The following is a 24682-nucleotide window of genomic DNA, read 5'->3' as shown; positions in this document are numbered from 1 at the left end:
AGAACTTAAGGTGAGTGTAATGTACTCTCATGCTTACTCAAGACAATAAGGAGAAGCGTAGAACAGGCTGCAAGCAACGGACAAGTTCTGGTTGGTAGAGGAAATAACTAAATAAGTCTTGTGCTCAGATGGGTTGCTGTTGTGAGATTGTGAAGGGTTAAATAAGGATTCAGCCTATATAAATATCTGACACATAACTTACCATGAAGAGTATGTGAGAAAGCAACCCGAAGATTCACCATTCTACTCATCACTTGTGCACGTGTCCCTCAATAAGCATGGACATAAAAGAGGAAAAGCATCCTCACAATGACCACTACACTGAAGGTAGAGTTAGGGTCCCAGTTGGGATGTCTACAAAGATTACCAGACTATCAGGATTGAACACAATCACCCTTTGAAGGTAGGGTTTTTTGCAGGGCTGTGGATTAATCCAGATTGACGCCAACATGTAAAAGGGCTTTAGCTGCATGTTCCTTCCACATAGTTTACAAACCGTAATGTCAAAAATGCAATAGAACAAACCATCAAGGGCAACTTCTGTGATTCCCCATAGGTTTCTGGCTTCTGGTTAACCCAACCCCCCCTTGATTCTTTTCCTTCTGAGCTGAACTAAATTAACCTCCAGCTGGGAGTGTCTCCCAGAGCTGACCTTGAGCCCTGTTTGATAATTAACTTCTGGAACAACAGAGGATTGTCTGTCTCAGCAGGACTCCTTCTACAGACATTGCTGAGACAGAAGGTAATGCTGATTTTTAGGCACTCCATCTGGGGGCACCCAAAGACCAGTACAGTGTCACAGTCTGCCCCATCTGGCTAGAAAACTGAATTTGCCATTTCAAAATGACGGAACAATTGTGCGCTATGTCAGCATTGAAGGTAACCTTGTTTGCTGCTGACCTCTGCACAGCTTAAGATTTTCTGTTTTGTATGTGCCTGGCTGAGGTCCTCTTGAGTGCTTGACAGAGAAAATAGAAAGAACGGTTGGGTTATCTGACTGTCACATGAATGCTTGCCTCTACACACGCTTTGTATAGCCTATGCAACATTTATTAGCTGAACTTGACCTACAAGAACATCAAGAACTTTTCAGTGTGTATGTGTGCATTTTTCTTCTCCTTTGTAGCAGTCACCAACTATTTTGATTCATTATTACTTAATGTATTTTATAACATCTGAAAGAGCATTAGGCAAATCAACAACAACAACAAAGCCAAACATTTTCTGCATGTGTCCCTATTATCCTTTCTAGGATATTGTCAGTTTGTACAAATGATCTGATATAGAAATGCAAAACCTATATCTACAGGAAAAAGCTACTAATGCACACCAGTGAAATGCTATACCCAGAGAAATATAGTAGAGTGCTGCATGGCTAGATAGCTGAAGTGATTTTCTGTGTAATTAAAGAGAATAGCTACAGCATGTCTGTCACTTATCCCGGGTAGTTTGCATTAAAAAACAACAAATAAATCAGATTTTTCTAAAACAGGACATTCTTAAATTGAAAATGTTTTTCTACATCACGATAAGTGTGGCTAGTGCTTTACAGACAAACTAAAGAGCTTACTAACTATGGAGCCAGTCCTTCAAACACTTAGGGACATGCTTAACTTTCCTCTCATTGAAGTGGAAGTATGCAAGTGAGTAAAATTAAGCGTGTGTATAATGATTTGCAGGATCAGGATCAAGTGATTAAATAGATCTTCTTTTCAGTCACATAGTAGGCTGGTTGCTGATGTCTGAACGTGAGGTTTCACTTGAGTCTTATTCTTAGTCATGTCACTGTGTGGGTGGTAACATCTTAGCGTCATCTTCCTAAACAATAAGTGGGATTTTGTTGTTGTTGCATTTTTTTATTTGAATCAGAAATTCAATTTTTTTTGTATTTACTCTAGCAAGATGATCTCCAGATTCATTAGTGATCATTCTCTGTTCATTTACTACAGTCATATATCCAGTGCATTCAGATCAGTTGTAGAGTGGTTTTATGCACTGAAGGCAGAATACCATAAAGTGAAAATCCCCTGTACTTAATGCTTAGCAGCCATTATATGGTAACACAAACATTAGCTATAATATCATATATGAACATTTTGAGGCAGCTAAAAAGCCTGAATATAAAAAAAATGAGAGAAGACTTGAAGAAAAAAAAGGGTGGCAGATCCAAGAAACTTGCAGTGATGGATTGGATCACAGAAACCCCCTTGGGTCTGCCAACTGATGTGCCAAGACTACTTCTGTCCCTGCTTTCCCTGCCAACTTGGGACTCCAGAACCCTGACTGGCTGTGCTAGACATGCTTGCTGACTACAAAAACAAACCCAGGTCTGAACCACATCCCACAAACTGCAGGCTTAACTGAAAGCAGCTTAAGAAGTGTTCCTGTCTCTAAGACTCAGTTGCCCAGCTCCCAGTGGGATCCAAACCCCAAATAAATCCGTGTTACCTGTATTAAAGCTTACACAGGGTATAAGAACTCCTAAATTGTTCGCCCTCTATAACACTAATAGAGATGCACAGCTGTTTCTCCCGTCCCCCCACCCCACCAGGTATACATACTCTGGGTTAATTAATAAGTAAAAAGTGATTTTATTAAATACAAAAAAGAGGGTTGAAGTGGTTCCAAATAATAACAGACAGAACAAAGTGAATTACCAAGCAAAATACAATAAAACACGCATGTCTAAACCTAATGCAGTAAGAAGCTGAATACAGATAAAATCTCACCCTCAGAGATGTTCCAAAAAGCTCCTGTCATAAACAGATAGCTAAGGGTTAATGTCTCTTTCACCTATAAAGGGTTAACCAACAGTGATCTGCAAACACCTGACTAGAGGACCAATCAGGAGACAAAATACTTTCAAATCTCGTGGAGGGAAGCCTTTGTTTGTGGGTTTTGGGTTTGGCTTTGTTCTCTCTGGGTCCTGGACGGGACTAGAGGTGCAACCAGGTTTCTGCCAATCTCCCTGCTACAGTCTCTTATCTGTTCAGAATTGTAAGTAAGAAAAGGCGGTCATAGTCTTTTAATTTGTTTTTTTTTTCCATTTGCATATGTGTACTTGCTGGAAGTAGCTTAAATTGTGTTTCTGCTGGAGAAAGTTTCTTTCTATTGTTTATAGTTAAAAGACCCTGTAACTTTTTACCATCTAAAGTAAAAAGATAAACCTTTTACTTTTTTCTTTCTTTTTTATTAAAAGTTTTGCTTTTAAGACCTGTTTGATTTTTTTTCTCCTAGTTAAGGTTCAAGGGACTTGGTGGGGAGAAGGGAAGGATAAATTTTCTCTTTGTGTTAGATTCACGCAGCTTGAATCTGTATGGCCTCTGGATGAGGGGGAAGGTAACACTCCTCTCGATGTGGTGATTCAAGAAGTTGAATCAGGTGATCTCCTAGTGTTCCCAGGGCGGGAAGGAGCTGGGAGGAAGAAAGGAGGGGGAAGGGAATGGTTTATTTCCCTTTGTTGTGAGACTCAAGGAATTTGGGTCTTGGGACCCCCAGGGAAGGTTTTTTGGGAAGACCAGAGTCTATCAGGCGCTCTACTCTAAGTCCTGATTGGTGGCAGCCTATCAAATCTAAGCTGGTAATTAAGCTTAGGGGAATTCATGCTAGTACCCATATTTTGGACGCTAAGGTCCAGAATTGGGAATTATACTTGACTGCTCCTTTTTCAGATTAGCCTCCTTCTAGTCTGGGTCGAGCAATCACTCACACCCCCAGGGCAGGGTTCCTGTCCTTTGTTCCAGTTTCTTTTAGGTAGCCTCTCCACCCCCAAAGGATATCTCTTGAGCCAACTGAAGACCAAATGGAGGGGTCTCCCAGGGGTTTAAATAGACTTTCTCTTGTGGGTGGACACTCCTCCTGCTCCCTGTGTAGAATCCCAGCTACAAGATGGCGTTTTGGAGTCACATGGGCAAGTCATATGCAGGGGTGAAAGTAACTTACAAGACTTACCGGTACTGCTAGAGTCCTGAGGGGGGCGTGGCCTCATCTGGAAGAGGTGGGGACTCTCAAGATTTAAAGGCCCTGGTACACCTGCTGTGACTGGGAGCCCCAGGGCCTTTAAATCAACTCGGGGCTCCCAGCTGCAGGGGTGGCTGAGAGCCCCTGGGGCTCAGGGGCAAATTAAAGGACCATGGGTTTCTGGCCGCCACGGAGCTCCGGACCCTTTAAATCCCCACTGCAGCTCTGGCTGCCGGAGCCACGGGTGGGATTTAAAGGGCCTTGAGCTCCCACAGCTGCGAGGAACCCCGAGCCTTGCCGGGGTGGGGCTGGGATTTAAAGGGCCTGGAGCTCCTGCTGCTGCGGGGAGCTCTCAGCCCTTTAAATCCATTCCCAGCCAGGTCGCCAGAGCTGCATGGGGGATTTGAAGGGCTCTAGGCTCCCCGCAGCCACGGGAGCTCCGAGCCCTTTAAATCCTGGTCCCAGTCCGGCTGCTGGAGCCGCGGGCAGGATTCAAAGGGCTCTGGGCTGCCCACAGCCGCAGGAGCTCTGAGCCTTTTAAATCCGGCCCCAGCCCAGCTGTGGGCAGGATTCAAAGGGCTCTGGGCTGTCTGCTGCGGTGGGGAGCCCAGAGCCCTTTAAATCCCCGCCGCGGAAGCCGGTGCGGTCCAGCACGGCTTACTGGCTCTTGCTGATATGCTGGACTGGACCGGACCGGCTTACTTTCACCTCTGGTCATATGTCCATGCATGACTCAGAACTTACAGGTAGCAACCATTGTTTACATGCTACCTTGAACATCCTCAGGTAGACTTCTTATGTGGATTAGAGCCTTCCAAGATCCATTGTCCATTAAGTGTTTCTTGATTGGGCACTTAACTTGCAAATTCCTTTCTAAAGAAGCTGCCCAAATGCCTTACAAGGCTACTTAAAATCAAATAAGTATACAGCCAATATTCGTAACTTCGGATACAAAAATGGTATATGCATACAAATAGCATGAATATATTCAGTAGATCATAACCTTTGCAGAGATGTGTCATATGGCATATGTAGCATAAAACATATTCCCATTATGTCATTTACATTCATAAGCATATTTTCATAAAATATTGAGGTGCAACATCACACGTGCATAGTACGCAGCTGAGCATTAAAAGTCCAAGAAAGCGCTCTTCAGAATTCCTGTCACAAGTGGTTAACTCTCTCAGTTCAAAGAATGTCGACAGAGAATTAATAATTAATATTTTCCAAGTAAAGGAGAGGGGCAAAAAGTTCCAGAAATGAATATTATTAAACAGATTTGTGTTAAAATAATTAAAAGTCCTCTCTCTTTCTATTGAGGAATCCCAAAGTATTTTAGCAATATTAATGAAGAGTTACAGGCCTCTCCTCGCTCCTGTGAAGTAACAAAGAAAATCACAATTTCATATTGTGACATTTCAGATTTGTTTCAGCAAACATTAATAAGCAGTGAGAAAATTCCAATAAGGAGAAATAGATTTGAAAAGAAATATCACAATTTAAAGTCCCCGTGGAAGTGCCTATGCTTTCCCTGATGATGGCACCATTGCTTTTCCAGTCTCCTCTGTGGAGTCAAATGATAGCTACATATAGCAATTTCTTGGCATCATATAGAAGTTGAGGATGCTTTGTAGCCAGTAGGAGACCCTTTCCACACAATAGAAAGGAAGCCCTTCAAGGCCCTTTTTGTTGTTGTCAGTAAGTGACAATTTTGTGTTACTCTGCTGAGTGGCTAGGAGCCACAAGAACGGATGAAATGCTAGATTTTCAGAGAATATGAAGAAAAGGTAAAAGTAGCTACATGGATGACGGTTTACAAAGTTACCTCTTGGAAAGTGTTGTTCTTTCTAGACAAACTGATCAAATTTATTCTTGCATAAATATCAAGGCCTTTGTAAAGGACTCTGGCTACAGATCTGGACATCTTGATGTCTTGAATATTGTAGGCATGTAAACCTTCACCCTCCTCTTCTCCCCTCCTGCCTTACTGCCCCTCCCCAGGGTAGAATGCATTAAAATGTGGGATAGTAAAAGAAAATAGATTTTTTTCTCTGTAAAGGAAAAGACAATAAGACTATTTCAAAACAGTTCATTTTATGCAAATATTTAAATTATTCTGTGATTGAAATAATGAACTGTACTACACCAGAAGTTTTAACTTGACCTCTCAGGCTATTATAAAATTTAAATTTCTAATCTCAGTTTTGAATAAGCATTATTTTTGCAACATTGATTCATGTAGTGACTTACTTATGCCACAAGATGTCAATATCACACCATTTTAATACTCCCTCCTCCCCCCCCCTGCAAAAATATAATACTGAATTAGAAACAGTGAATTTACTAATACATAGCTAATAGTGCATAAGATTTTAAATTGAAGGACAAGACATTTACTTTTGGAAGCTTTTAATGTTGATGAGCCAGTGCAACATGACAGAAGCTTTTCCGTGAGCACACTTGGTACTGGTGCAATTTAAAATAAGGAGCCTATGTATTGCTACAGAACCTCTGCTCGTGAGAAAAGATGAATATTCAGCAATGTGCCAGATTAAAACAAGGCTGACAGTAGCAAGCTGAAATAAGGGGTAAATGATTTAAGTTGACTTGTAGAGTGGAGAGAGCCCTGGAGCAGAATATGTGTGAATATAAATCTGAAGTAGAAATTGCAGAACTACCCGGTACTAACTGTGTTATGCAATCAGTTGCTTAGATCAGCCTCTTTACCAAATGACTGGAGGACAGCTAATGTAACACTGTTTTTTTTAAAAAAAAGCTCCAGAAGTGATCCTGGCAATTATAGTCTGATAAGTCTAACTTTGCTATCAGGCAGATTGGTTGATACTATAGTTAAGAACAGATTTACCAGACACGTAGATGAACATGGTATGTTGGGGAAGAGTCAACACAGCTTTTGTAATGGGAAATCATGCACCCCAGGGTCCCAGTCAGGATCAAGTTGTATTGTTTTAGTCACTGTAGATACGTGCATGAAGAAATGGTCCTGCCCCTTGAAGTTTGTAGCCTAAGAACCCATGATTTAATTGAATTCCACATTATCTTGGGAAGGATCATACCAAAATCTTTTTCTGTGAAACTAAAATTTGGGAAGGGTGATTTTTATAAAAAATGAGTAATCACATTAGAAAAAAAATTAGCCATCAGATAATTAGTTAAAATAATTAGTCTTATCATGGAATTTATTAAAATATACTCCGAAGATATGCCCCCACCCCAAATCCCTAACATTATTGAAGAGCAGAGCACAAAATCAGCCCATCTAAAGCCAACAGAAAGGAACATAAACTATGGCAGATGGAAATTAGAATGGTTAAGAGAGATTTTGAAAAGCAAATAGCCAAAACCAAAAATGAATTAAAAAAAAAGTCATTAGCTTATCAGAAGACTGAAGTCTGTGATAAAATGACTGGATCTGCTGGAATATTTGGAATTAAAAGTAACCATTAAGGTGAATAAGAGTGTTACAGAGAAGCAAAATCACTTCTTTGCATTGGTCCTCACTACAGAAGGTAATGGTAAAGATAGCTATCTCCGATTTGCTCTTTGCTGGTAATAAAGATGAGAGATCCTCAAAAATGTAGCTGTCAGGAGCAATGGTATTGAAACACTGATTTAAATAGTCACTAAGACCAGATAGCATTGGTCAGCAAAATTAACTGTCTGAAGTGGAAGGCATATTATATTATACCTATATTTAAAAAATAATAAGCACAAAGGGCAATTCTGGATATTAAAGCAAAGCATGACACCACTGCATCATGAGCTACACTAATTGCCTCTTGGCTTCTGAAAGGAGCTTAAGGTGTTGCTTTAGACCTATGGAGTCCTAGATGACTTTGGACCATCCTACCTTACAGGCTGCCTCTATTTCCATGCCATGCTGCCATGTTTACAATTACTGTCTTATGGCATTAAATGGACCCTTTTTTCAAGATCCTGATCAGAGAAGCCATGGCTGAATGGTTACAGGGAAGATTCTGGTGGTCAGGACTGTCCATCCAGCACCACCTCTAGCAATAGAAAATAGTTAACTTTTTCAGGTACTTCTAGAATAATATTGTAGGCCTGGCATGACATGAGTGAGTAATTAGAATATGGGTGAGGCCTCACATCTTGGGAGACAGCATTAGAGAGAGAAGTGGATCAGCATGTTGGAAACAAAATGTCTGTACTAGCTAAGATAAAGGGGAACACCAAGGAAAATTATAAAAGTGGATAAGTTGAGACAATAAAGATGAGGTTAAGAATAAGTGGTACATGGGCAGTGTGTGGACAGAGCATGCGATACCAGAGTCGGACCGAGCCACGTGGTGCACTTGTGGGCAGGGCCGACGCTTCCATTTAGGAGACAGAGGCAGTCGCCTAGGGCACCAGGATTTGGGAGGGTGGCATTTTGGCAGCGGGGGGTCCTTCCGCACTCTGGGTCATTGTCGGCAATTCTGAGGCGGGTCCTTCACTCGCTCTGGGACCCGCTGCAGAAGTGCCCCGAAGACCGGGAGCGCGGAAGGACCCCCCTGTCGCAGAATTGCCGCCAACAACCGGGAGCGCGGAAGGACCCCCGCCTAGGGCGCCAAAAACCCTGGCGCCGCTCCTGCTTGTGGGCCAGTTTAAAATGGCTCGCAGGTCAGATTCGGCCCACGGGCTGTATGTAGTAAGCCCATTCCTGGGTTAAGGCCTGAGAGGCTACCCTAAAAATATGAAAACCATAGTATGATCCTTGGCAGAGGAAATATGAGAAAAATATCCATATTCCCTTAGCAGCTCTGAACATCCTTGTGTAGCGACACCCATATTTATCTGAATAATTACAGTCTATCTTTAACACCAGTATGTTACTTCTACTCTGTCTAAATGTTCATACACTGTACATAAAGTTGTAGCTTGGGCTCTGAAGGCTCAAATTCAAAGCAATTTCTAAACAGCTATTTTTAGAGTGTGAGGCCTGCTAGCCTGAGTCTGTTGATCTGGGCTGAGAGGCTTGCTTCTGCATGCTCTGTAGACTTACCGAATGAGGCTTCAGTTCACCTTTCATATGGAGTGGACTTGACAGGGTTCGTTTATGGCTAGTCTAGCACTGACATAATTTCTCCATTTGCACTGAGTTTGGCATCTTGTCCTTTTGTGGGAGGAAACTGTGGATGCCACTTAAAACAAGAATTATCAGGACCGCTTTGATACAAAGGCTGAACAGTGTTATTGGATTGGAAATAACTCAGTGCTTGTAGGTAAGCAGCACTTTAGACCTCATTAACTTAATTCAGCTCAGGGAACAGTGCCTTTCAGATACTGTTAGCATAAAAATAGTGCAAACAGTGGACTGAGATTTAAGCATTTAATGTGCCTCTGATTTTTAGGTCAAGTTAACTAGAAGCTTTTCAACTAAATACCCTGTAGGAAACAAATGTCTGTAGTGTAGTATAAATTTCTTAACATATTAAGAAGTTGTCAAAAGTCAGATTGCCGCTGTTATACACTGTGAACTCATTCCCGAGGTCAAGTCGCTAAGAGAAATTAATTTACATATGATGTAATGCTTATCCCCTGATGTTTTTCAAACATCTATAAAGGCACATGCATAATAATGTGTGAAAATTAAAAACTATTGTTTGTACTCTGGATGTAATTTTTCAAATTTAACACAATTATGTTAAGAAATGTGGATGGTGAATCAATTTCAGCCACATTTCTGAATTGCATTTTCAAGTGGGAAATGATGTTTTGTTGTGAAATCCAAATATAAGGATAACTATTTCATACCGTTCATTATATTCTGGGCAGCAAGGGAACTTTTTGGATTATGAATTCAAATTCTCAGAAGAGAAATAAAATACCGGTTTTAACATTTGTATGGAACCCTTGAGCTTGTGTATTCAGAGAAAAATGGAGTATAAACAGTGCTTTTCTTAGGAAATCTATCCAACAATAAATAATCGATGTGACTGCTGGCCTGAATATGTCCCACAATCTTCCTAGTTATTCAGCTGAGAGGAATGCAGCTTGTTTCAAACCTATTACGCTTTTGGAAGTGGCCAAGGATTTAAAGATGCCCCTTCTGATGTGAGAAGACAGATTTCCTCTCAGATGGATTTCTTTTACTGCTGTGGAGTTGAAAAAAGATGTGTTAATGTTCCCAATTACCTAGTATGCACATCTACCTATGTCCAGTAGAAGAATTTTTTTAAACATAGAGTATGTCTACATTGCAATTAAACACCCATGGCTGGCCCGTGCTAGCTGATTCAGGCTCATGGGGCTCAGGCTGCAGGGTTATAAAATTACCAGCCCAAGCCTGAACAGCTACACTTCAATTTTATAGCTGACGTGGGCCAGCAGTGGGTGTTTTATTGCAGTGTAGACATACCTACCCATAGTCGTAATTTGACTATCACCACAGATACTGCCTACTTTAAGTACATGCAAACACTGTGGTAATCTAAGCATTTATCTACTGGGGAGGGGGTTATTAATCTGCACTAACTCGAATTGGTCTGGTCTGAAAACACCTGCATGCATGGGATGGAATCCATCACAGCACACTAACTCCACAATTATCATGATCTCTAGAGCCCTTTTTCAAAGAGTACTAAATTTGATGCAAATTAAGTTAGTGTGGTCTGTTGTAGGTGTGAACAGAATATTACAGCTCACTACTTTGGCATCCTCCAACTGGTGCCCAGCATTGCTTTGGGGGTATCCATGACTGATCTGTTTGTTTATCTGTGTACCCTCTACTGCTCTGGGATCAAGCTGACTGGATGGCCCCTCCCCCGTTTAAAAGGTGGCATGGAGCTAGGATTGGCCCATTTGCTTCTGGATTCCAGTATGTCAGAATTACAACATTATTATTCCAGCAGTCTTTACAACATGCTTGGAACAGCCACATGGAGCTGTGCTGGGGCCCTACATTGCCTCCTGGGGAGAAGCGTCAGTGGAGCCAGCCACCTGAATAAAGATGTGTTTGCAGACACTGCTAATCAGATACCCACAAGGAGTCACAACTGGGGCACTGACCAATGCTCAATTAAAGAACAAACAGCTTAGAAGAGCTAGTATTAAATGGGGGATGCCAGAAAATAGTCTGGCTGTGGAAAATAGAACCTGTACATACTTTTTGAGGGGCTGACAAGACTGTATGCAGTTACACCACTACTGAAACCAGGGAGGTTGTGAAACCTGCAACAACCTCTGGCAGTGTCCCCTTCTCCTCAGAAAGCCAAGATCTCTTTGTGACTCAGGACTCTGAGGACCATGTAGGAAGCAAGCCCCATTCCCAAAGAGAAACTCAGCCCAGGACTGAGGAGGCAGATCCTATTGAGGGAACCTTGGCATGTAAATATCTATCTTCGCAATTTATTATTATACTGTACAGCTTCTGTTCCTTGTGCCCCACAGCTGCAGACACTTTTGGTGGATGGAGCTAGGAGATTTTCAGACTCTCCAACCCCTGCCTCCCTCCTTCCCTTGGCTTGCACTGTCCCCATTTGCTCAGCCTCCATCTCCCCATGCCCATTTTCAAGATGGCAGCTGCACTGGTCAGGAAAATGGCTTTTGTCTCATGCTAAAGCCTCAAAGATCAACTGTTTACAAGGCCATAGAATGGAGGGCACATACTCATTTACCTATTTTCCTTCTCCCTGCCTGCATCTGATTTTTCCAGTGAATGCCTTACATCCCCACCCCCCACCTTTGCTCAACTCAAACGGCAGCTGGCAGTGTGGTGTAGTCTCAACTTCTACACACAAACACACACCCATTTCCTTCTCTCTCACAGCATATTCAAATAATGAAAACTTTCAGTTGTGCACAATATTCAACGGTTTTAGTGAGATAGTGCAGTGGCTACAGTCAAAGAAGTTTGGTTAGTGTTGTCAGCTTTACATGAGGTAGACATCGGCATTGTATGTCCATAAAGGTAGTAAGACTACTGCTTCCTGCTGAGGTATGTACAGGCTGAAACAATCATTTGTACAGGGAAATAAGTTAACCTTAGGGATAGCATAGCCATATAGCTCTTATTGGCTTTTCACAGGCTTACACGGAGAGACTGGGAGCAGTTAAGTCTTCAAACAATCAATGTACCACCACATTTAATATTTTCTGCATTTTGAGCATGTCTGTAGGATAGATAAACCAGATCCTAAGACTGAGAAATGGCTTAATTTTTGTCCGGACATTCTGCGGGATAGTTGCGCGGTCGCGCAGTCATTGCCCCAGCAGAGATCATAATTGTGTTCCGCTCGTGCAGAACTTCTCAGGGGGACCATCTTGATGAATAACTTCACGGCATATATTGGTGGTCCGCCCTTTGCATTTTTGAATAAGGCCATTTTCTGCCTCCTAGTCACTTGCCTCAATGCAACGTCATGCAGAGTCAGGACAGCCTGAAGGGGATACAGGGGAGATTACTATACAGTTCAACCCCAGATGCCCCCAGTAACCTTTTTAACCCTATATAAGCACTTCCAAGGAGCAGCCCAAAATGCAAAGCTAAACCAGGAACGCCCACAGCTTTCAGGGCATAACCTAAATTGCAAAGACGGACCAGGAACATAATTCCCAAAACCCACCTGCTTCAACGGCAGAATTGCAAAACCAAATCGCATATACTCCAAACCCCCAAACCCCAGCCTGGGCCCCACTAGCACACATCCAAAAATCCTAGTTTAGCACACAGGACTTAACATCTCTGAGCTTCCCGCCCCCCATAACTGCTTGTTTTTTCCCCTATGCTGGCAAGTTTGCAACTCCCCTCCCCCCCATTCCTCCGTGCAGTGTCCAGACTCTCAAGGACAGAGCCTTTATCAATGGCTGGGAGGCTGGCAAACCTGAGGGGGAAGAAATAGAAAACTCAGGATGAAATGTTCACAGATCTCATTGCGGATTCTGTCAAAAAATTGAAAACAATGGAGTGCTGGAGGCTGTATTTGAGATGGGAGAGGGGAAAAAGACAGACAGCTGTCCAGAGACAGCATTGCAGTGACCAAGAGACAGTGTTGCTGTGTCAAAAGACAGTGTAGAGAGAGACTGGAACATGCAGAAGCAATTCCTGGGGGCAGTACCGATGTATTGTGCAGCACATGCTGCTTGCTGGCACATTGACAATCCAGTGTCTTCAGCCAAGACCCAGCCATGTTCTGCAGCCCCCTTGATGATACAGGGTATTAGCATTGCCACCATATGTTCCCCAGCCCCAGCTCAGAAGAGCAAGAACTATTGCACCTGGGGCCCAGCTCTTTCGAGCCATCTAACATCCCTCATAAGTTTGAACCTCGCCACCAGAAAGCAGAAGAACAAGAAGAGGCAGAGGTGAGATGTGAGAACTCAAACACTGTTGGCTCATTTGGTGGAGCAGGAATTGCCTGCATTCTTAATTCTGCTATTTTGCCTGGTCTCTGGCTCTCTGCAGAGCTAGTGGATCCAAAGTAGGAGTGTCAAGAAGCATTTTTCCATGGAAAACTAGTCTCTTGTCAATTGCAAGACCTGAAAGGAATGTTGTTCAGAATAAGATTTTATATTTATATAGAACCATTCAGTCACTTTACAGATGAGTATTCATGCACCCTGGTGCTGCTACAGATATACCCATGAAGAGTGGGTTTGGGAATGGCCATTCAGGTTAGACGTCACATTAATGATGACCTCTGCTAGGATGGTTAAGAAAGGGGTGGGACATCAGAACAACCTTTGGTTTTTACTGCCTCAACTTCAAATATATAAAAACTATCAAAATACTTATAGAAGTTAAATTTATATAAATCCTGGTTGTGGGTGAAATCCATTCAGATATGATATACCTGGGAATGCTAAACTTCTTTTAAATAATCATGTTTTTCTAGGTAACTAATTGTTTAAAAAAAAAAATCTCTTCTGAAATTAACACATACTTTAAAGGTCAGAATATGCCAGGATTTAGGACACAGGGAAACTTTCTGAAATTAACTTGTGATAAAGAAAGAAAAGTGCTTTGTTCAGTGGGTGTACATTTGAGAAGTTTTCACTTTGCTTATTTATGTCATATGTAATTTATGTCCTAATACATAATACATTGATGTCATATGTAATTTGGTGGGCCTCAGAACTGAGCAAAGTAGGCTTGTCATTAAAATTCAACAGAGCAGTGATTTTCAGCCAATAAGCACCAGGTATTGGGGGGAGGAAATTTAGAGTTAAATACTTCATGTCATGTATTAATTCATATAATAACATGGAGTTTATTCCCCAAGTTTTCTCCCATATTAAAGTTACTGTTTGTATAAAAAGCTAGCCATAGAATCTTAAAAATTAGGGATGGGAAAAAAACATTTTATATAATCTAATCCATCCATTACCAATGGAAGATTGTTCATTACAACATGTTACTTCTGCTCTATGTGGTCTAATTTTTGATGTCTTAGGTCATGAGGAAGGCTGTCATTTTCTGTATTCCTATTGCTTTTATTCAGATATGTCCTTGAGTTACTCTCACGTGTCCAGCTTCTTCCGAAGTAGTGAAGAATATGGAAACAGAAGTCTCTAAACAATCTAATTTTGATTTTGACGGTGTTTTTGACCTCTCAAAGTATATCAGCACTCAGCTAATCCACCTAAAATTACTCCTATGTGATGCTTTGCCATAGATTATTTGGGAATGTTTAGGGGGACATCAGATATCAGTTTTGACAGTCATAAAAATCCAGAGGCTTGCACTTGTACAAAAAGTCTTATAGCATTTTCTTGATGCATTATGTTTTACAAAAATTTATCCCCACCAGTTTGATTGACCTAGTAACTGTAACTGTAAATGATCTCAATTATAAGGATTAGAAAATATTTTGCGGAGAAATCACTGTCATCTCAGAACTAGAATTATGAGTTCACTGTGATACCAAGTAGGAAGAGAGAACAGAGAGGTTAGGATCATCAAGCCCTTGTTTAAAGAAGATTATCTTTAAGAACTTGCAAACATGGCAAATGCTACTCCAACTTGCTGTTGATGGGAGTGGAGGAGGTGGGATATGGGGGAAAGTAGGAGGTCTACTGGGCTTACTGGAAAAGGAGGTGAACAGAGCAAGTAGAGGTTAGAATTGATTGGAGCAGGAGGTGCTGTAGTCACAGAACAAAGAGAGAAAGATTGTGTGGAGTTAATGGGGAGGCTAAGTGGAGCAATAGTCACAAAACTGGGATTACAGTACGAGATGGAGCTGAATCCCAGCAGCCTGGAGACAGGGTATGTGAGGGTTAAGTATCAGGGAGGAAGGAAGTGCAGGGGAGGGTCAGATGGAGTATGCAGAGCAGGAACTGTACAGAAAAGACTGATGGATAGCAGGTGGTGGGTAGTTGAGGCAGGACTGCAGGGATGAACTGGGATGTGGGAGAAGATCTGCCAATAGGAGTGGCTCCCCCCAACGTACTGCAACCCTTAAATATGAGATCAGCACCAGCAAACATTATGTAATGTGCTGGAATGAAAGCCTCATCCACTACGAAATTTTCTTCGAGGAATGTTCTTCAGAGGAAAAGAAAACAGCCTGTAAAATACACGTTATTAGCAACAAAACTGACAGAGGTTCCAGCGAAAAGGGAAAGTCATGTGATTTTGTTGCTGTAACTGCTGCATTGTCACAGCAGTGTAGGCTTCCCTTAGTCACATTTCAGCAAGGTTTACTTCCAGAATAGAATAAAGAGCAGTGTAGGCTTCCCTTAGTCACATTTCAGCAAGGTTTACTTCCAGAATAGAATAAAGAGTTGTCATTTCTGTCTTTTCTCTTTAGGACAGATCTGACACGGAAAGCAACTTGTTATGATAGAAATATAATTTCTTCTGAGATACTTTATGTTATAGAAGCCTATAAAAGGAAAAACAACAAGACATTTTTCTTTCTCATCTTGATGCATGGAGAGTTAGGTCTATAGCTTCCATTCATATTAACTCTGATCACAGTTTAATCAGGAAATGCCCCAAACACTGAGCTCTCTCTAAAGTTGATTTGTTTATAGGAGTCCTTACTCAAGATAAAACATTTCCCCATCTGATTTGGGAATGAGGCCCTTTCTGTGCTTTAGTCCATAATATGTAGCATTCTATATGGCTTCATGGGTAAAAAGAACTATTTTGTGGATGAGACCCATGACTGGGGTTGTGTCCACAGCTTTGCTACAGACTTGCTGGTTGATCTTGTGCCAAGTACTTCATCTCTCTGTGCCTCAGTTTACTCATGTGCAATGGAAATACTTTGCTAACTCCAAAGTAAGTCAAGGCTTAAAACATGAATGAGTGTTTAAAGTGCTTTAGCATTTGGTGGGTGATGCTATTTAAAACGTACAAGATATATTCAAAGCACTCTACAAATATTAATTTGATGTGCATTAAAATTGATTATCATCAGTTTTCAGATGAAAAGATTGTGAGATAGAGGTTGCAGTGAGTGGACTTGAATGTGCAGAAGGAAAGTTGATGGTAAAAACATCATGCTGGAGGCAGAGTATGCATGTGGGAGCATGGAGGGCTGAATATAAAGAATTCAGGAGCTCCTGAAGCCGAGTGCTGTGCTCAGTTCTCTAGCCGTTTCTTGGTATATGATGTTTTGATTATCTCTGTCAGTATCTTTTGAGAGAGTGTCAGAGAATTCTCATTGAATTGTAATAATTAACTTTATTTTAAAGCTGATTAATCTTTGAGCAAAATTATTTATTATATTGGAAGGAAAAGAGAGTCATTTTAAAGGTGTGTACTTCGATTATAATATGGAAAATCAGTGCTTCCCCCCATGACCAAGAACTAGCATTAGTGCTTCAGGAACTTTTCCAGAATGCCCTCCATTTCAGAGCTAGGTAGTCATGCTATATCACCAATGCTAAATTCAGATTGCTGATGAAACAGATAATTTTCACGTTAATAAGAAAAGAACAGATGCAGAGCTAACGTTCCTTCCCCTAGTTAGATTTTTCAGACTTGTTTTTGGAGTTAGGAGAAAGAAGACACACTAGCTGAGAAAATCCTAATTGGAGAGATAAATACAAATAAAGCACAAATGGGCTGGTGTAAATCAGTGTAGCTCCACTGACTTAATGAATTATTAACTTGATATCAGTGGAGCTGCCAAATTTATTCCAGTTGAAAATATTGCCCAAATGGAGCTTAATTATTTTGAAGCTGTACTTCCATACATCTAGGCAAATGTTTGTACTTGTAGCTATATGCCTCTAATTCTTCAAACACAGGGCTGGTCTACACTAGGAGAGGGGATTGATCTAAGATACGCAACTTCAGCTACGTGAATAATGTAGCTGAAGTCGAAGTATCTTAGATCGAATTACCTACCGTCCTCACAGCGTGAGATCCACGTCCGCGGCTACCCCTGTTGACTCCGCTACCGCCGCTCGCTCCGGTGGAGTTCCGGAGTCGACAGGAACGCGTTTGGGGATCGGTATATCGTGTCTAGATGAGATAATTGCGTGCAGACATGAAAACATCACATTTGTCAAACATTGGTCTATCATGCTGGTAATGTTAAGTTTTACAGTGTTTGCTTTTGCTACATAAGCTTTAGCCAAATGGAGAGCACTTCTGCTTTGCTCTGTGTTAGAAGTACCCCTTTTAAAGATGGTGGAATGAAGGGGAAAATTTCACAGGTTTTTTCCCAAAGAGTCATTTTGATTCATTTTTAATTTTTGGCAGTCATTTTCCAGTCTTCTTAAATGAAACAAATGATTTAAAAAAAAATCCATATAGTTTTCCATGCCCTGATGCAGTATCAAGGAGAAAGTAATCTACCAAGGAGTGGGTAGTCATTTAAAAAGTTTATCTGTGCAAATGAAATTGTCAAACTAGACAGATTTGGGGTGGGTGGATGATGGCTGTCAGATACTGCATGTCCTGTATTAGGCATTGATAAGATGCGACTTACATCTCAGCATGTTGGTGCCTCTGGTAGGCTTATATTTCAAAGAAATGCAGATACATTAATGTGAATCTAGAATTTAAGTGAAAAGAATAGTCGGCCATCCGGCCATGGTTCATGAATCACAGCAGTTTTGTATAAAAAGCTGGAGCTAGGCAAACTGGGTCTGAGGCTATGCTGAACTCGATGCTTTAAGTTTACTCAGCAGTCTACTGGAAGCACCTACAGGTGGGGGGAAAAGATGCTGTGATTACTTACACAAGAAAGAAAGGAACTGTTAATGCATGATGTTAGTCTCGAGCAGCATTCACCCTTCTATGAAGTCCTGAATAACAAAAGCAATTGTGACATGATTAAATTTTATGAAGTGATACACTGATTTCTTGAAGCATATTTATTGCTGAACTGTAGGAGGTCTGTAAGGTCTGTTAACTAAAGAAGTTCAAAGATATTCACTGTTATTGGATATTTATTTAAAAAAATTCCATCCAGCAGGGTGTCAGATAAAAGGTTTTGGGATCTTCTGTTGTCTATTTAATGCACATTCAGTTTCTGTATAAGCCTTAATGGAACTCTTTCTTTTTAAACCAACACATGAAGCTGCTAACTCCAAATTGTTAATCAACCTATCTGTACTGAAAAAGCCTACATGTCCATGAAAAAAGAAACCCAAGAAGCTTTTAAAACCATGCTTATGTATTTTAATAGGTGATGAACCAATTCATTTCTCCATATAATAAAAAGGCAACTATATTTCAATGTATTTTTTCCTAAAATAGAGCAAAAGGCTACTCCTAAATATTGTTCAGTGGTTTAAAGTGCTTTCTTCAAGTGTAAGATTGTTTTGCAAACAGCAGAGGACAACTGGATTTCTATTAACTCCACAAGGAAGTAGCTTGTTCCATTTTTGTTTACTGTTCCTTTATACTGAATAATGAAACATAGCCACCATGACATGCTATATATTGGAATATACAGCTATTAAGTGTTTTCAGACATGAAAATTGCAAAAATATAATATATATGCTTGGCTCCCAATCCTGCAAACATTTATGCATTCACCCACTTACCCCATATTGAACCCTATAACTTATGTCTTGATTAAAGTGTATCTTCCAGAAAGACATCCATCTTGATTGGAAGGTATCAAGAGAATCCTTTACTTCCCTTAGTAGTTTGTTTCAGTGGTTAATCACCCTCACTGTTTATTAAAAAAAAAAAGAAAAAAAAAAAAGAGGCCTTATCTCTCATTTAAATTTTGTCTGGATTTAAATTCAAGCCATTGATTCTTGTTATGCCTTTCTCTGTTAGATGAAAGCACTTTAGTATCTGGATTATTTTCCTCATGAAAGTATTTACATATTGAACTCAAATCACCTTTCACTTTTTTATGCAAGGTAAACAGCTTGAGCTCCTTAAGTCTTTTGGTGGAAGACATTTTTTTCACTCCTTGAATTATTTTGTGCCTCTTCTCTACAACCTCTCCAAGTTTTCAGTATTCCCCCCCTCCTTTTTTTTTAAATGTGGACACCAGAACTATATGCAGTATTCTATTATGGGGCTCACTAATGTTGTACACAAAGGTATAATCCCTACTCCTGCTTACTGCCCCCCTGTTTATACATGTAGTCATAGCAGCTATGAATATTTTAATCCTGCATTGAGTAAATTGCAGTGCAGGTGCTGGGCACATGGAGTGCCTCTTAACATGTCTTTGTAGAGCACCTAGCATAAAGGGGGACTGATTAGGACAGTGAGGTGCTAGCTCAATACAAATGTTATTAATAGTTAGCTCCTCTTATAGAATTCTGCTCAGTGAAAAGAGAGGGCCTCTTTTTACTAGGTACACAGTTGGCAATAAGCCATTTGTTCCACCGCACCAGATTTTGCCCATAAGGCCAGGATATATCTACTTAGGCACAAAAGGCAGCCGAGCACATGCAGCAAGTGTGTCAGGCAAAAATCCTGTCGTTATTTTAGAGGATGAGATATTGGACTGCTCTGGTGTGTTGTGAGAGCATTACTGCGGCTTTTCTTAGCTACTGTTCCATTGCTAAAGCTAAGATTTTGTCATGGTTATTTTTAGTAAAAGTCATGGACAGGTCATAGGCAATAAACAAAAAAATCAGAGAAACCATGACTTTGCTGCTGCGGCTCCATGTTTTCCCTGACCACTGTGGTGGCTGGGAGCTGTGGGGTTCCCCCTCCACCCATGGCAGCAGGGAGCTGCAGGGTGATCATATTTCACAAAGAGAAAATGGGACACCTCAGCCACTCGCCTGAGACATCCGTCCTCCTCCTCCCGCGAGGCTGTTGCTGGAACCCTGAGGCGGGCCCCCTCAGGAGTCTGTCACCAGTCGCTGGAACTTTTCAGGGGGCCCCTTGTTGCTTGTGGCTGCTGTTGCCTCTTGCTGGAACGCTGCCATGGCCCCACTGGCCATCAGCTCCAGCGTCCTATAGCCCCTGGGGCTGAAGCAGAGAATGTCAGGGCGGATTCCGTGACTTCTATGACCTTCATGTCATGAACCTAGCCTTACTCATAGCTACCATTACTGGTGGTTTGCATGTACTTCACATGGCTGCATATTTGGTTTCTGGGTTTCTGGTTGACCATTACTTTTTGCCCTTATACTTCTTCCACAGAGGCATGCTTGCACCATTTATTTCTTAGGCCCTACTTATTTGTGACTGGATTTCTTTGCATTGTGATAGTATAGTTATATTCTCCTCATAGCATATGTCCTGCTTCTTAAATGCCGTGATTGTATATCGTACACGCTTTTCCCCTTCCTCTCCCCCAGTGCATATGTAATAGACATAAGAAAAATTTAACTCCATATATTTTTACACATTTCAGGGTTGGAAAACCTTGAACGCTTAAGGAAATAAGTAAAATACACCTTGTAAATAAGAAGCTTTCTTCTGCAAAGCTACTTTGTATGCAAATGAGGTTATTTCTTCCTGCAGAGGGATCCCTGCTGCAGCTAATCATCACACTTGCATTTTCTCCTATTTGTTTTGTTGGTAAAGTTAGGGTGCTGGTTCTCTCAATCTGACAATTTTACTCTTCTTGGACATCTACATTTTCAGGTAAAAGCTGCCAGGCTTTATTAGGGGCTAAACTCACACAACAGATATTCATGACATTCCCACACACTTGTCAAGCTTTTTTCTCCACAGTTGCTAACTCAAACTGTCAACCTGTAAAGTGCTCTTATAGCATTTGCACATGGGGTGCTGTGAGAGGTGACATAAGCTAATGGAAGGAGTTCATGGTAACAGAAAATCTCATTTGTACGTAGTTGAGATGGTGAGCCCAGGGACTTGTGCTTTGATTGTATTGTAATTAGCAGTACTTTGTATTTTAGTGTGATTGCTGCAGAGACAACTACCTTCTCGCAGAGCATGTCTGGCAGGTCGCTTTCTTCTAAAAAGGGTGGACAGCAAAGAACAAGGGAGCAACTATGCAATTTAGCTAGGTTGATTGCAAGCTTCTTTGCTAATCACAAGGATATCAGTCATGATTAAGAATCAAAACCCACCCTTTGGCTGGACTTCCCCATTGTTATGGATGCAGACTCCATCTTAAAACTATTTCAGTTCTAAATTCATAGCAGTGGAATAATTAATTATGAATATCCACAGAAGTAAATAGTAATGAGGGTTCACAAAGACAGCCTGTGCTTGCTATAATAGTTCTGTGCAGATCCATATATAAAGTGATGTCAAGATAAATCTTTTATAGCACCTAGAGATGAAGTTTTCCTCATCTGATATTTCCAAGTACATGTTAGCTACTTTGTTTGGGTTTCTTTTTGGCCTCCCCCCTCCCTTTTTTTTTAGTTCAGAAAATTCAAACATCTGAAAATCAGAAAATACAATCACCCACACAACCTTAACTGCCCCCTTTTGAGCAATGCCAATACACCCATAACACACACACACATGCACTCCCACTCTGCCTTTTCACTGTAATGCACAGGCATTACTTGCACTTGCCCTGTGCTCAAAGGCTGAGCCTACTGCCCCAAGATAATACCACACTTGTCAAATTTAACCACTTCATACCCTTTGGCACCTGCTTCATGCTCACTCACAGGATACCATCTGCCCCTGTACTTTCTCTTCTGCCTCATTAAATCCACAGACTGCTCTCGTATCCCACCTCATTGTTGTCAATGCCCATGGCAGAAAGACCCCTGTGCCCTGTTGCTGACACGATCTACACAATTCTGTATTGAAATAATGCAAATTGGAACCTGAAGGTACATATGCACCTCTTTCCCTTGAGAACACACCTGGGGACTCTGACCCAGATCTCCTCATATCACAATTACCACTCTTCCAAGTTGCTCCAACTTACTCCTTCACCATTCAGTACAGATACACCTAACACAGTGAATGCGGTTAGAGTGAATGCACTTATTTCCCAGTGACTTGCCATCTCCAGGGGGGGCAGAGTTAAGTTTATGTTGGCGTTTACCTTAAGGCTGTATTTCCTGGTTTTCAGAAGTTTGAGTTTTGCTGAATTTGATGTTCTTGAAGGGCATGAGCTTTCTTTAACTCTGCTTTAACAAGGGTTTTTTTTTTCCCCGTTTCATTTCCTAGTTTTTTAAACAGCAAGAGAAAAGTTGTTGGTAGACTTAATGGTCACTAGGGTGGTTGTAGTTCTCACCTCATTTTGCAATTGATACTCTACTGTGGCTAGATAATAATCAAAAGACCTAGTTCTTCTATAGTGCAATCTGTCAAAGAACTGTCTATCATTATCCACAGTTTACATATGGGAAATGGAGGCATGGAGATGTTAGGTAATAAAGCAAGTCCTTACTCACCTCTCCAGCACCCGAGTTCGTGCGGGAGGCTATGGGCACACAATTCTGTCAGAGACCAGACACAAATGCGTTGATCAACGGGCTCACACTAACCCAAAAGCTTTAGAATAAGTGTGGCCCCTTTATTAGGGGTGAGCATCAATATTTATACACAGAAGTAAACAAAGTGATTAATAAAAGATAATGGTCATGCATAATCAATCAAGATTTTACAGGAAAAGCAAGTTTAACAAGTAAATGCATAGAGATAAAGGCTAATGGCTACTTGATAAAGGGGGTGTCATGAGTAGTTTGCAGGTCAGTGCTTTGTTCGATAAAGGGTTCAGAAAGGATTATGCAGAGACGGCCAGTCTGGGTGTGTTTTGGCTCCAAAGTTCACCAAAAGTTTAGACCCAACATTCCTCCATTTGTAGCTTTGAGATAACTATTAATCAAAAAGCTACACCCTATTTCAAGATCTCAAGGGCCGCTTGGCAATTTCAGCCTGGGCCAATTTGAAGAGAGTAAGGCATTTAGCTGAAGTGAGAAAAGAATAAACTGACTTACATGAGTTTATGAGGGAGGGGACACACTGAATACAGCAACACAGTTTTATAAGGACTACTACGGCCACAACAACACCCACCAAGAGGTTTTTAACCCACCCAAGTCCGGGCAGCCAATTCCATAAGGCTCCCCACCAATCATAAGGTGGCTGGCCAGAGGAGTAGTTTTTAGCCATTTCCCTTAGGTGTTTGGTACGTTGAAAAGTGTCAGAGTAGGTGTCATTTACAAAAACACAGCATTCTTCATTTATGAGGGCGCAAGTTCCTCCCTGGGCTGCTAACATCATATCTAAAGCCATTCTGTTTTGCAAAGCTAACTGGCGCAGCTGGGACATTTTCCCGGCCTGATTTTCAAATAGGGTTGCAGTTTTATTGGTCAAAGATTCTAATAGTCCCTGTAGACGGATGATAGCACCCTTCAAGCTAGTGTGACCAGCCCACCGCTGCCAGGACAAACCATCACGGAGATTAATATCTCTGTCAGTTTCACGAATGTTACGAACGTGGGGAAAATGAGGGGGAGTGAGGGAGATGCGAGAAGGCGGTGCTAGCCATGCCAAATAACATGACCCTGCCCAATCAGGGGAGAGAAAATAATAAGCCTTGGGCCCGCACACCCAGTATGTTCCATATAATGCGTTTTGGGTATTCCATTTCTCAAAGTAGGAGGTAACCCACCACCCGGTGTACCACTGTTCCCCTGGTAACGCAGAGGGGTCGTTGTGTGAACTGCAGAGGCACAATTTGGTAGTGTGGTCCTCAAAGGGCAGTGTAGTACTGCTTGAGCAGTTGTAGAAGGCAATTGTGTATCCTTTAACAATTAGTTGGACACCCTCTGAGCAGGGCTTTTTAAAAACTGACTCTGAAAACCTGCCCCTCCATGAAAAAGTTGAAAAGGTTGGATCGGGGTGAGGGATCCACATATGGGATAAGTGGGATGCGCAAGGCTTGAAGCCAAGATTTTTACTAAAGGCGGTGCCATTAAAATATATGTTGCATTTACTTGTTCCCACAAAAGTTGACCCTTTTTCTTTAACAAAACACAGTGATCCTGTTTGATTGGTTACCCTGAGATATTTGTTAATTAGCACTTCTGTTTTGTCCCATGTAAGATTGGGTTGGACTGGATCTTTTATTCTAGTCGGTGGCATCCAAGTCATATTAGCAGTGGTTAGGGGAATGGGTGTGAAGGGGAGTCCCTGTGCTGCATTTACTGGAAATTGAGTACATACCCAGCAATTACTTCTATTTTCTAAAATACGAGTTTTAACCTCGTGGGAATATCTAATAAAAGCATTATCTTCATAAGCAGAAAATAAACTAAAAAAGCATAAAAAACATACAGTTGTCAGAATAAAGGGTCCTCTCATTTTTTCCGAGTTAATTTAAGTCTAATGTCTGAGAGAGGTAAGCTGGTCCACTGGTCGAAGGCAGTGTC

At 41.3% G+C, this 24682-nt stretch overlaps 1 protein-coding gene across 4 annotated transcripts in view; it reads left to right on the top strand.

The window, feature by feature from the left end:
• Positions 1-24682, top strand: part of CCSER1 (coiled-coil serine rich protein 1) — a 1155265-nt gene that overhangs the window by 126424 nt on the left and 1004159 nt on the right. The window lies entirely within an intron of this gene.

The sequence above is a fragment of the Gopherus evgoodei genome, chromosome 5 (genome assembly GCF_007399415.2).
Source record: "Gopherus evgoodei ecotype Sinaloan lineage chromosome 5, rGopEvg1_v1.p, whole genome shotgun sequence".
NCBI classification, from domain to species: Eukaryota; Metazoa; Chordata; order Testudines; family Testudinidae; genus Gopherus; species Gopherus evgoodei.
The sequence above is the reverse complement of the archived record's forward strand: the minus strand, read 5'-3'. Positions and strand labels throughout refer to the sequence as shown.